The sequence below is a fragment of the Mus pahari genome, chromosome 4 (assembly GCF_900095145.1).
Source record: "Mus pahari chromosome 4, PAHARI_EIJ_v1.1, whole genome shotgun sequence".
Lineage (NCBI taxonomy): Eukaryota > Metazoa > Chordata > Mammalia > Rodentia > Muridae > Mus > Mus pahari.
Genome location: NC_034593.1, coordinates 133249039 through 133261230, shown reverse-complemented (window position 1 = coordinate 133261230; position 12192 = coordinate 133249039). Strand labels below are relative to the sequence as shown.

At 43.2% G+C, this 12192-nt stretch overlaps 1 protein-coding gene across 1 annotated transcript in view; it reads right to left on the bottom strand.

The window, feature by feature from the left end:
* Positions 1-12192, bottom strand: part of Ddah1 (dimethylarginine dimethylaminohydrolase 1) — a 131145-nt gene that overhangs the window by 23008 nt on the left and 95945 nt on the right. The window lies entirely within an intron of this gene.

The window sequence follows — 12192 nt, the reverse complement described above, 5'->3', positions numbered from 1 at the left end:
AGAATTCTCTGAGATGCCAATGCGACGCGTTCTCAACGCCAAGCGTTCTCAGAAGGGCTTGGCCAACGACGCGGCGACGAGTTCTCAGAAGGGCTTCAGGTGATTCGTAAGCCATCTAGCTCTCTGACTAGGAACTGTTATTTTGGTGTAACTTTCTGACTTTTTCATTTTGTGAGACTTGGATTGTAATGCCCAGTGTGAGGGCATGTGTCTGACGGCCGAGGGATGCCTGGATTCCCCCACAGTATCCAACAGAGTCGGCACAGCACTTCTATACAGTGCTATACACAGCGTACAATGGACATGCTGAACAGTGCTTATAACATTCCTTCTCCCTCACCCCCTGACATTTTTCCTGAAAGCCCAGAAGAGAAGAATGTGTGCCCCAGTAGTCCCTTCCTCCTACTTGGCCACGTTATCCTTCTTGCCTTGGCTCTTCTGATCTCACAGCTTCAGAATATGTATTGCCTTATCTCACCAAAGCATTTGATTTTGGCCACACCAGCCTCGTTGGCACACAGCACTGCAAATAATTGTCAGATAAAGTAATTGCTGCCAAATACTGCACACACAGTTAGTATAAGCTAGGAGGCAGTCTGTTTAGTGTTTTAATTTATTAATACAGGCACAGTAGACTGAAAGATGCTACTGTTTTGTGAACATACCTAGAGTGGGTGCCCAGATGAGCAGTTTTATTAAACTGCAATGGGATTGTCAGCGACCTAAATGGGAGGCTGGTTACCCTCTATAGTGCACCGGGACAAGTGCAGAGACGATGTCTTTATTTTTGCGTTCCAGTCTCTCTGTTGATACAAGGGCATTTTTTTGCTTGTTCTTTGGCTTTGCTATTGTTGCAGTGTTCCTAAAGGAAATTCCAGATGGTGAAAAAAAACATGTACGGTCCAAACACATTCAGGGTTTTTCCACCTTCATTGTTTTTAAAATATGGCTACCTATAAAATCACATGGACATTTTTGGACATGAAAGGCAATGGGGAAGCTGAGTCAGAACAAGAGGAAACACAGCCTGAGCGACCTGCATTACACAGTTGGTCATTAAGAGAGAAAGAATGCAAACGAGCTGCGAAGCAGCCCTCGCCTTCACTCTAGGAATCTCACACATGTACACATTTATTTCAGGAAGAATAGCAGAAACCGAAAAGACATTTCCATTGAAGCATTCCTGGGTCCTTTAATTTAAAATTTCAAGCCTATTGGAATTCCACTTACTATACTCCAGCTAGTTTACATGACAAAGATATGAAGAGTGCAGTGGGGAATCTCATAATTCTTCCTACTTTTAAAATAATAATTTGCTATAATACAAAAGAACAAACTACTTTTCCATTTCCATGGCTTTAGAGAACAGAATTATCAATAAAAAGGAGGAAAACTTTAACTGTCCGTAGGAGAAGATAACTGCTCTGCAACTCAGAGTAAGGAGGCTGAGAACACTCCCCGAGCTGCCTGGCCAGCCAATGGCAGAGTCCATCACCAGGCCCGTCTTGCATGTGTTTCTAGGTTGGCAGCGTCCATCACCAGGCCCGTCTCGTATGTGTTTCTAGGTTGGGTGAGCATCTTTTCACTGACTCGTCTCCAGAGGGTTTTAACTAAGAGTTTAACGTGGTGGTTTGAATAAGAATGTCCTCTACAGGCTCAGATATCTGAACTCTTGGTCTCCAGCTGATGGCACACTTTTGGGGGAGGTTCAGGAGGCAGAGCTTTGAGAGCTAAAACCTCCATGCACTTTCCGTTTGTTCTCTACTTCATGCTCGCAGTTCTAGATATGAGTTCTCGGCTTCCTGCTCTAGCTACCATGCCTGATGCTTGCTTCTTCTATGCCTCTTTCCCTGGGTGGACTTGCATCCCTCTGCAGCTGTAACCTGTCCACCCGCTTTGTCCCTTTTCCTTCCTTCTCTTCCCTTCCCTTTGTCCCCTTTCCTTCCTCTCTTCCCAGCTGACTGGAGGACTGACTGCTACACCAAGGAGATTAAGTTAGAATTATTGCACGTCTCTCCTGAGGGCGGATATTAAAAACTGTCCTCCTGTGACAGATAGCATGTAATTAATCCAGGCTTGTGCGTGGAGAGGAAAGTGATTGATTTTAGATGGAACTAAAAAAAAAAAATTAAAAAGAACAGGGTAAGAGATGGTACAAAATTAATTTTTCTGTCTTCCATCATTAAGGAACAACAAGGTAGTTCGTGAGAGGTGTGAGCCATGGAGAGGATAGAGTACGGCTATAGGAGGTGGACCTAGGTACGGCTGCAAGAGAATCATAGCTCACTTCCAACCACAGATGCCTTTCTATAACACACATTTAGACATCACTCTTGCTAAAAGTCAATACTTCTCATTTGGGCCAACAAGATGACTTTATTCGTTGCTTCTCTTGCAGCTGTGATCAAATGTTTGATGAAAAGCAGCCTATTTAGAAGAAGGATTTATTTTGGTTCAAGGCTGAGGAGAAGGCATATTGGAGTTTATGGTGTGTGTTGGTGGGGGACTTGTGGCAAGGACCCCTCCTATCTTGGTAGCCAGGAGGCAGCAGGTGAGTTGAGAACAGCCAGGCTGTAAACTTTAAGCGCCTACCTCATCACGGCCCAATTCTTCAGCCAGGCTTTATCTCCTGACAGCTCCACAATCTCCAATAATAGCACTGTGAGCAAACAACCAAGCGTTCAAACAGAGTCTGCGGGGACACATTCAGCTGCTAACATGAGCTAAACACAGGAGTAAAGCCCAGCATCTGATGCCTTCTTGGGTCTGTTACTCTGACAGACACATTGTCTGTCTCATTGTCTTAGCCTTGGACTGCAAGAGAAGAACTACACACTTCAGAGTATCCCTCACATGAGGGCAATTCTCCATGAAGCTATGAAGGCTGCTCCTAAAATGGCAGTAACTATTTCCCAAGGACCACCTTGTCCCCAAAATCAAGGGCTTGCTTGGATCATCTTGCTGAGATGGAGTTCAGACACTCAACATGCCCACACTTAGATGAACACTGCTGAACACACTTAGGCAGGGTACTTCTGGCTCCCGACTCCCATTTAAGCTTAAATCTCACATGGGTCCCCCAAACTTGGACTTGGGGTCACCGGCTCCCTTTATTTGTCTTCTTCCCAGCGTGGTCATGTCTCCTAGATCTGTTTCTTATTCTTATCATCTCTTTAAATGGCCTACAGGGATAGGTGACAGAGCTGACTTCTTGGGGCTGATAGAGCACTGGCTTTTGTCCTAAAAAAGGACATTGCATTTTTCTTAAACTTTAAATCTAGTTTCACATTAAATTGGGCCTCTAGGCCATGACTCCTACCCACTCTGTAATGTAGACACTTGGCTGTTTGGGCTGTGAATGTATGAATAGAGGAGTGGGGTATGTGTTCTTTGGAGCTGGCTCGTTTTGCTCCATTATGTGTGTGATCAGGAGTTCTAAGCACGGTGCAGGGAGTTCTCTGCTCAGTGAGAAGGCAGATATTCTTTTAGAAGGTACTAATAGGAGCTACGCCTGGCTGGCAGTGAGCTGGTTTTACATTATTCCCTTGACAGTAAGAGAGCCAGGGTGAAGGTGGCAGTGGGCCAAGGGTAAAAGGAATGTTAGAAGCATGGGGGAAAACTGGAGAGACTAGTGTTTCTGGGATCAGATTTGGTGGTGTACCTTTAAGAATCTATTCAAATCAACCTAATTTCTAGTGCCTTGGGACAGCTCAGCATAGGTTCAATACTGTGTTCTTTGCCCTTCCTTCCTCACATTAGTAATGCATAGTAAAGAATCTTGGGATTTTAGCTGAGTTGCTAAGATCTTTCTACATGGATTTCATTTAAGTATATAACACACACACACACACACACACACACACACACACACACACACACTATGAAGTGTGTTACTGTTTGGTAGCTACTTAGATACCGGATGTTGGAAGGGCACTGAGACTGGACTTCGTTTCTTGAAGCAGATTGTATAACAAAGGGTTGGGAAAGTAGAACTTCAATTACTGTTAGAAGAATAGGACCTGTATCATCTCTGGCTCTGGAAGGAGACATGACATCTGGGAATTCCCGGAAGGTCATTAATAACTGTGGCCCCTCCAGCAGTAGTTTATATGACACTGCCCACCAGATACTTTCCTAGAAAGAAGAATCACATATGACGTCTTCTTTCTTAAACATCAGTCAAAATAAGTCTAAACAGGTCAAAACACTGTACTGTACTTGACACAGCTGGAGTATCACAGAGAAAGGAGCTTTAGTTAGGGAAATGCCTCCATGAGATCCAGCTGCAGGGCATTTTCTCAATTAGTGATCAAGGGGGGAGGGCCCCTTGTGGGTGGTACCATCTCGGGGCTGGTAGTCTTGGGTTCTGTAAGAGAGCAGGCTGAGCAAGCCAGGGGAGGCAAGCCAGTAAAGAACATCTCTCCATGGCCTCAGCATCAGCTCCTGCTTTCTGACCTGCTTGAGTTCCAGTCCTGCATCCTTTGGTGATCAACAGCAGTATGGAAATGTAAGCCGAATAAACCCTTTCCTCCCCAACTTGCTTCTTGGTCATGATGTTTGTGCAGGAATAGAAACCCTGACTAAGACAACACCCCCCAGGAAAAGGTGACTGTTAGTTCTAGAGACATTTCAGGAAATAATGGAAAATCTAAAGTGCTGATCAAGGTAACAGGTTCTTTGATTATTGCCTGCTTTTACCTTTGAGAGAGTGTTCTACTCTACTGAACTCTGCCTATCTCCTATATCATATGCTTTATGTCTTGTTTGAATTCTTCCAATGAAAACGCAAGAACCAGGAAGACGAGGGGAATCCAGATTAACCTCTTGGTGATAGCTTTTGGTGTTCCCAGACAGTTGCCATCAAATTTTTCTTAAATTTATGGTAGCAAGTCATTACTTGGATAGATACCACAGGGTTTCCTGTTCCTTTAGGCTGTCAAGTTCCCTTGTAGTTGCATATCTGTGCTGAACTGTGGAATCTCTCTACTTTCCTATTTTGGGGACTATATGCCCCAGATCTCTTGTCCTTGTTCCATTTGTATCGCAGGCACCTGTGCTAACCAAGCTCTATGGCATCCTCAGGCCTGGGAACCAATGCCTGTGCTCTGATGGCATCCTCAGGCCTGGGTACCAATGCCTGTGCTCTGATGGCATCCTCAGGCCTGGGTACCAATGCCTGTGCTCTGATGGCATCCTCAGGCCTGGGTACCAATGCCCATACAGCCTTTTCCAGGAGTCTATTTGTTGTTGTTGTTAGCATTCTGTTCCTTGAATTATCTAACTTTTTTTCTTGTTTGGTTCAGGCTTGAGGTTGATACTAGTCTGCTTATCTTCTGTCACCATGACTTCTCCATAAAAACACTACTTTCCTTAGGTCACACATTTATTTTGGGAACTCCAATATAGTTTCCTTCATTTTAGACTCCTGGGCCCAGTGTAATGGCTTGTTACTAACTTCTGAAATGCCCCCCTTTCCAGTGACAGGATATCACTATCACCATGTGGTAAAGTTACTATTTTTTTCTGTATTATACTGATGAAGTGACACCAAACCTCAAGTGGTGGGTCCCTTTGTTTTTGACTATTTTATTTTGCAAGGTTTACCAACTGGTACATAACAATTCTTTCATTTTGGCTAGGATTTTTGGCTCTTTCTTTTGTTTCTTCTCTGCCCTCAGCAAGATGTGCAGTTCAATCTCTCCAGCTCCTTGCAGGAAGGAAGTTCATGCTGTATCTGGGAAGTTCGTTCATATTCGCACCATAGCAGGGAGTTCAGGGAATTTCGAAACAAGGCACATGGTTTCTCTTCACCAGCCAAGGCAATTCTGAAATGCTATACCTGCTTCCTAGGGTCCCCCCACAAAGGGGTAAGCATGCTCTAATTCTTCACTGGAATTTTAACAGGTCTCAAATGAAAAGAACATCTCCATGAACCCCCTGTATTCCTTCTCTTCCAGATAGGCACTGCCCTTCAGTTCCTTTCAATTTCTCTCTCTGATGTATCATTCATAATTAGAACAAACCAGATCCTTAAACTTTAAAAAGACAAAGGTTTGATTTTTTTTCCTTTATTAAAAAAAAAACCCATATAGCCACAATACAGAGAGAAAGGAAACAGGTTAAAACACTGAATTAACTTCATCACTATTTTAAAGTCTTACTATCCTTTGACTTTCTTACATATAATATTTTGCTCACTTTCAATGTCCACTGCTCTCTCTCATTCCCTTCTTAGTCCTGCTGAACCTCTTCTCCATAGCATGTTCCCTTCTTGTCTTTGTGCCTTGCTCTTTTGTGAGCCACTGAGGTTAATGTGGCTTGCTTGCATGGGCATGTAAGGGAGTTATCTACTGGCGCCTGCATGGGGCAACTTAATAGTGGCTACGTAACCAAAGGAAGTCATCCTTCAGCCCCAGCCACCACTAACTGCCAACCCGGGGCTAATGAGCTTCTTCCCAATTGTGACAGAATGATGATGGTGCCATCTTGTTCAGGTAGCCTCTATGCTGTGAGTCCGTGAGCGTAGTGGCCATGCCTTGTCCAGAAGGCAGTGTTTTTCCATATTCATCTACAATTTCTTTCACAAACAACTGGGCAGAAGCTTTATATAAACTTTGTTTGCTTTACCACAAGTCCTAGATTTATTCTAATCATGTAACTTGGATAAAGAAATGATAGACCTCATAAATAAGGTTGAACATCTAGACTTCTGTTTTTGTTTTTGTTTTGTTTTGTTTTCGAGACAGGGTTTCTCTGTGTCATCCTGGCAGTCCTGGAACTCACTCTGTAGACCAGGCTGACCTCAAACTCAGAGATCCACCTGCCTCTGCCTCCTAAGTGCTGGGATTAAAGTCATGTGCTACCACTGCCTGACATAAGATCGAATACCCTCAAATGAGAGATACTCTCTTCCTGATAAACTGGAAGAAGACAAGCCTTTAGCAACATCACCACCTACTGGAAATGTAGTCCAGTGCATCCACATGCCTCACATCCACGGTCCTTTACTCATAAAATTATATGTGATTTCCTTTGCTTGGATGAGCCCAGTCTAAGAACATGATACAGAATATGGACATGCTCAGTGACATTTCTGTATACATGACCTCAAGCAGATCAAGCAGGATCTGGGTAGTGCCTTTGATAATCTTAAGAACTATGCCGAGGGTTTTTCATCATCTCTCCCAAATTTATGCGCTTCCTTGGGAGAATGTCAGTGTTACTATGGGCAGACGCAAGTGATTTTGAGAGAACTAGAATGACTCAACGGGACAACAATGCACAGTGGATTTACACAATCAGTTCCTAATGCCGCAGAAGACTTGACCTCTACGATGATTACATCATCTAGGATGACATTTGGTAATACCGAAGCCAACAAGGCTCTTGCAATACCAAACACTAGAAAACAGGGCCTTCAGGACTAACACACTACTGTGGACTTTGGGTTCCTGGACATGGTCTAATATTTCTCCAGATTTTATATGAAAGAGCTTCAGCCCGGATGAGGTACTGTATGGGTTGCCCCCCCTTTTGTAATCTGATCTTTTGCTGGAAGAAAAGCTCAAATTTTAAAGTCAATGTATCTCTAGCTTCAATGCATTCTAACAGTTTATTAACGAATAGAGATCATAGCCACCACTTGATATACTAACAAACCACTTCCCTAACAGTAAGGATGGGAACAAAATAAATTTTACAAAAAAGGCCAGCAGGGACAGTAAAGAACCCCTCTTTAGACAAGGTTCTTTTACAGTACTGTTATCTTCTCTTACAGTGGTCAAAGGTTGAGAAATTATCAATTGGCTTCATCTTACCTCTTACAGTAACTTTTATTCTCCTGTAATAATTGCCATTTCAGAGGCTTACTGCCTCCATTTGATAATCTAGGCCTAGTCCTAGAAGTTTCTACATTCTGTACAATCTTATCTAGGCCTAGATAGTTTTCAGCCTCCGTGTCTTACCCTGAATAAGCTAGCCCTTCCTAGTTGTTTTTGATCTCTGGCTGGCTGATTCAACTCAGCTGTTCTGGCTCAAACTCCTCTCCAAGCTGACTGATTCAATCTAGCTTCTCTTGGCTTCTGACTAAATTGCTCCACTTGACCTCAAACTAACTCTAGCAATATGTTCTAATCTTCTGGCTCCTTCTCATTCTCTGGCTCATTCTGTCTTTACCTGTGTCTAGCTTGTTCTCTCTCTAACCTCTCTCTGTAAAACTCTCCTGGTAAACCTGCTTCCTTCCTGTCTCTTCACTGCTCTCTCTTCAGTAGCCTCTTTTTTTTCTCTCTTCTCATGACAGTTGGGCATATCCTATTGTGTTAAATCTTCTCTGATTTGTCACTTTGTCTGCCGCTCATTTAGATATCACTTTCAAACATGGGTTCTTCCTTCTACAAACTTACTTTACCTTCATTGTTGGTGGTAAAGGGTGTGTACTACGGTTTTATCTATATTCCAGCTAAAGAGATTAAAGGTGTGTGCTAAGGCTGAGTCACACCACAACTAGAAACAGCTTTTTTTCAGCAAATAACACAATCTCTGGATTCATAGTCTGATCAAATATTTGCAACACTTACCCAAGTTAAACTGTAGAAAGAAGATGTTACTTCAAACCAAGATCTCAGTTTCACCACAATCTAGATAGGTATGATGTCTATGTACATAACAATCAACTTCATTAACCAAGATTAGATCAGAACCCATGGCAAAGCCTTTCAAATATGCAAGACTGTTCACAAGACTCTGGGGTCTCAGCTTTAAACTGAATATATAAAGAGAGGTTTCAGATTTGGAAGATACAGACATTAGAGAGGAGTAATAGATAAGGAAAGCTTTTACTATGTGGCACAGGAAGGTACAATTCACTTATGTTTGAATAATTTACCCTTTAAAAAAATGCCCATCCAGGACAGCCAGGGCTATACAGAGAAACCCTGTCTCGAAAAACCAATAAATAAATAAATAAATAAATAAAATAAAAAAAATAAAAAAATGCCCAAGGAGCAGTGGCTTCTTTACCAAGATAATAACAGAGACAACAAGGTTGGTGAGGAAAAATGGTATTTGGAAACAAACTCACACCTTCCTTGAAACCAGTCAAATTCTGGATACTGGCAAAGCCAATCATATACATGAAAAAGCAAGCAAGCAAGCAAGCAAGCAAATCGCAGGAAAGAACTGGAGAAAGGGGATGCTAGTGAGTTCAGCAGAGCAAATCTCTGGTTGAAAAGTAATTAGAAAAGGTTTTGATAGAAAAAGAATAGCCATTGAGCAGAGACAGAGCTACTCTTTGATTCTGAGTCTTTCCCAAAGGCTAATGTCTGACCACTGCCTGTGTCACTACAGGGAAGTTGTGGAACTTTTAGGATGTAGGGCCTACTATGAGTAAGTTAGATCACCCCAAGACTGTGCTTTGTGGGAGAGTCTGTGTTCTTAGCCCCTTTTGCTCCCACTGCTCCACATTCTAGAGGTGAGAAGCTATGTTGCACTGTGTGCCCCCTTCCACGGTGTTGGCCATGGACTGAAGCCACTAAAACCATGAGCCATGAATCCCTTTACATAGATTTAGCTTAGGTATTTAGCCACAGCACTAGGAGGCTACTTAACACAGTGGAAAATCAAGGAAAGGAGATCCAAGACCTAGGAAATTAGATCCTTGAGGATTAAGATTCTACTTAAAATATTTATTTCACCACACCTCAGTATTTCTATCTGCAGTATGGGGAACAAGAGGTCAATGATGCATCTGCTTTTGTAAATGACATAGTGTTTCTATCTCTCCTCCTGAATGTCTATACCAGCATGTCAACAGGAGGACTTATCCATTTATTAATTTTATTGACAGCTTTATACAGGAACCAAGCTGTTCTCAAGTAAACATGTGAGCATGTCAGGTCACCTGAATGCGAATGTCACTGAGCCCTGTGTCTGACCTCAGACCATCCTCTGTGGGAGAGCACATTATCCACCAGCCGAGTTTGTCATGCTCTCACTACAAAGTACAAGGACACCTTTTGATGTTAGGAAGGAGGCAGGTGGACATTCACCAACTTCACAGGCTCATGGTTTAGATAGTACATTTGCTGATGGAAAATATGATCTCCCTTGGAGCTAGCCAGGGCTATTTATAGCTTCTGACACAGAAGGTTTCGGGTGGAGAATGGACATCATTGTTAATACCCAGACAAGCTCTGCAGGAAGGGCTATGAAGTCTCCACAGAATGTTCTAAGAGCAGAACTTGTCATCGGGCAGGGATGGATGAAGGCAAATGGAACACACACTAGGACACACGATGGGAACTGGGATGCGGACCCACTGGTTGTCTGTTTTTGCTAGCTCATCAGTGCTCCTCTTGTCTGGCTTTGAGGTCTTTGTTTTCCATTGAGAAAATGCAAATGATTAGCATTTCTGGAAAGAGGAATGCTGGTCCAGCATCTCTGAAGGAATGAAGGAATGACCTTTCTATTCAGAAACGTATAGGTACCCAGACTCTTCACCGTGACAACCTTTTCCCCTTCATTTTTGAATCACTACATCTTTAGATCTTACCTGACCCAGTCAGAGGCTGGCGAGAAGATACTTCATTAGTGTGTCAAGCTGCTTACATCTCAGAACATACTTGGTTCAGTTTCAGTTTATACTACATCACCACCAGGGGTACTCTTTCACTGAATCCCACCCCAACAAATGCTACTCGCTGTTTTGGACCCGATACTAGTCCCATTTCTTCCACAGGGCTTTTTCTGATAGCTATGAGGGAGCTCTCTACTTTCCTTTGGGATTTGAGTAGCGATTAGAATCTTTTCCATATAACTACCCAAATCATACTATCTCTTACTTTGCTGTGTCGGTTTCTCAAGACAGTCAGCACCCGCTGAGGCAGCGATCATCATGCTGTTGGAATTAGGGACCTAGTCTACTCAGAATGGCATAAAAGGCTACTTTTTCTACTTTGTCTAGAAGGGGTTCTTTGTGCTTATTTGCACAAAGGCAGGGAATAAGCCAGCTTAAGTTCCCATTCCCTTATAACCAATTCCAAACACGTGCAGACCAATTCGGCTGTTATGGACAGATACCACGGTTACTCCCCAAGGAGAAATACCATCTTCCTGGTCCCTGCATAGCACCATTCATCAAATGCTTTCTTTCAAGACATTATCTTTCCTGCACACAGAAAGCTGACACAGTTTTCCAGATGAAGCGAAACAAAAGGCACACTCTAAAGGAAACTGGAGAAAGACACTAATAGAAACCAAACTGGGGAGATAATTCAGCAACAACTGCTAAAAGCCCTCGATTCGAATGCTGTCATAGATACAGTTAGGGAAAAAGAAAGGCTGAAGGAGCTGCAAATTCCACAGTGGGGAATCTGCTCCATCCTTAGGCTGCACCAGGGTTAGTTGAGGAGGAAGAAGAAAGACGCAAATGAGCAAAGTAACACATGGAGTATCCGGGGGCACACAGCTCACCCTTGTCCCCGCTCTCTGCTTAAGAGGAATCTCTGGTTTTCAGTTTGTAGATAAGTCATGCGTGTTGACACAAAGGGTCCCCTCAGAGGAAAGGGCTGCTGTACCAGACCATTTAGTGCCAGCAATGTGACTCCATCACAATCAGCAAGGCACTCCATCTAGTTTATATGCCAAAGGTAGACAATGCCACCCTAACCCTCACCAGGAATATGTTCAAGCTCCACAAAGGGCCAGACAGGAACGGACTCTAACCTGGGCTCTACTCTTCCAAAGCCTGTAGGTCGTCTCCCTTGGTTGAAGCTTCTGACTAGAGATATACTATCCAAGGGGACACGTGACTACAGTGGACAGCCCTGGCTCCCGTGACTTCCACTCTAGGTCTAGCTCCATGGCCTGGGAAATGCACACTCTTCCTGGGCGTTCCCTAGCTTCACCTAGAAACTCAGAGCATTTCCTGTGCTAAAGTTTATCATTCTAAATAAAGGTGGAGAAGGCAAGTTTTCCAGGTTCTTCTGAATCCCATCTTTCTAAAAGTCCATTGTCAAGTAGTATACATAAAACAAAAGGATAAGAATATTGTTACAAGCCCTTAAAGTGCCAACTCAACTATGTAAGAGAGAGAAAACACTGCAAAGATCCCTGGCTAGAAATGATGAATTTGGTGTTTAAAGCATGGCTTGTCACTGAAGAGCTCTTTCTGCACTCAGGAGTTCTGGCTCCTTA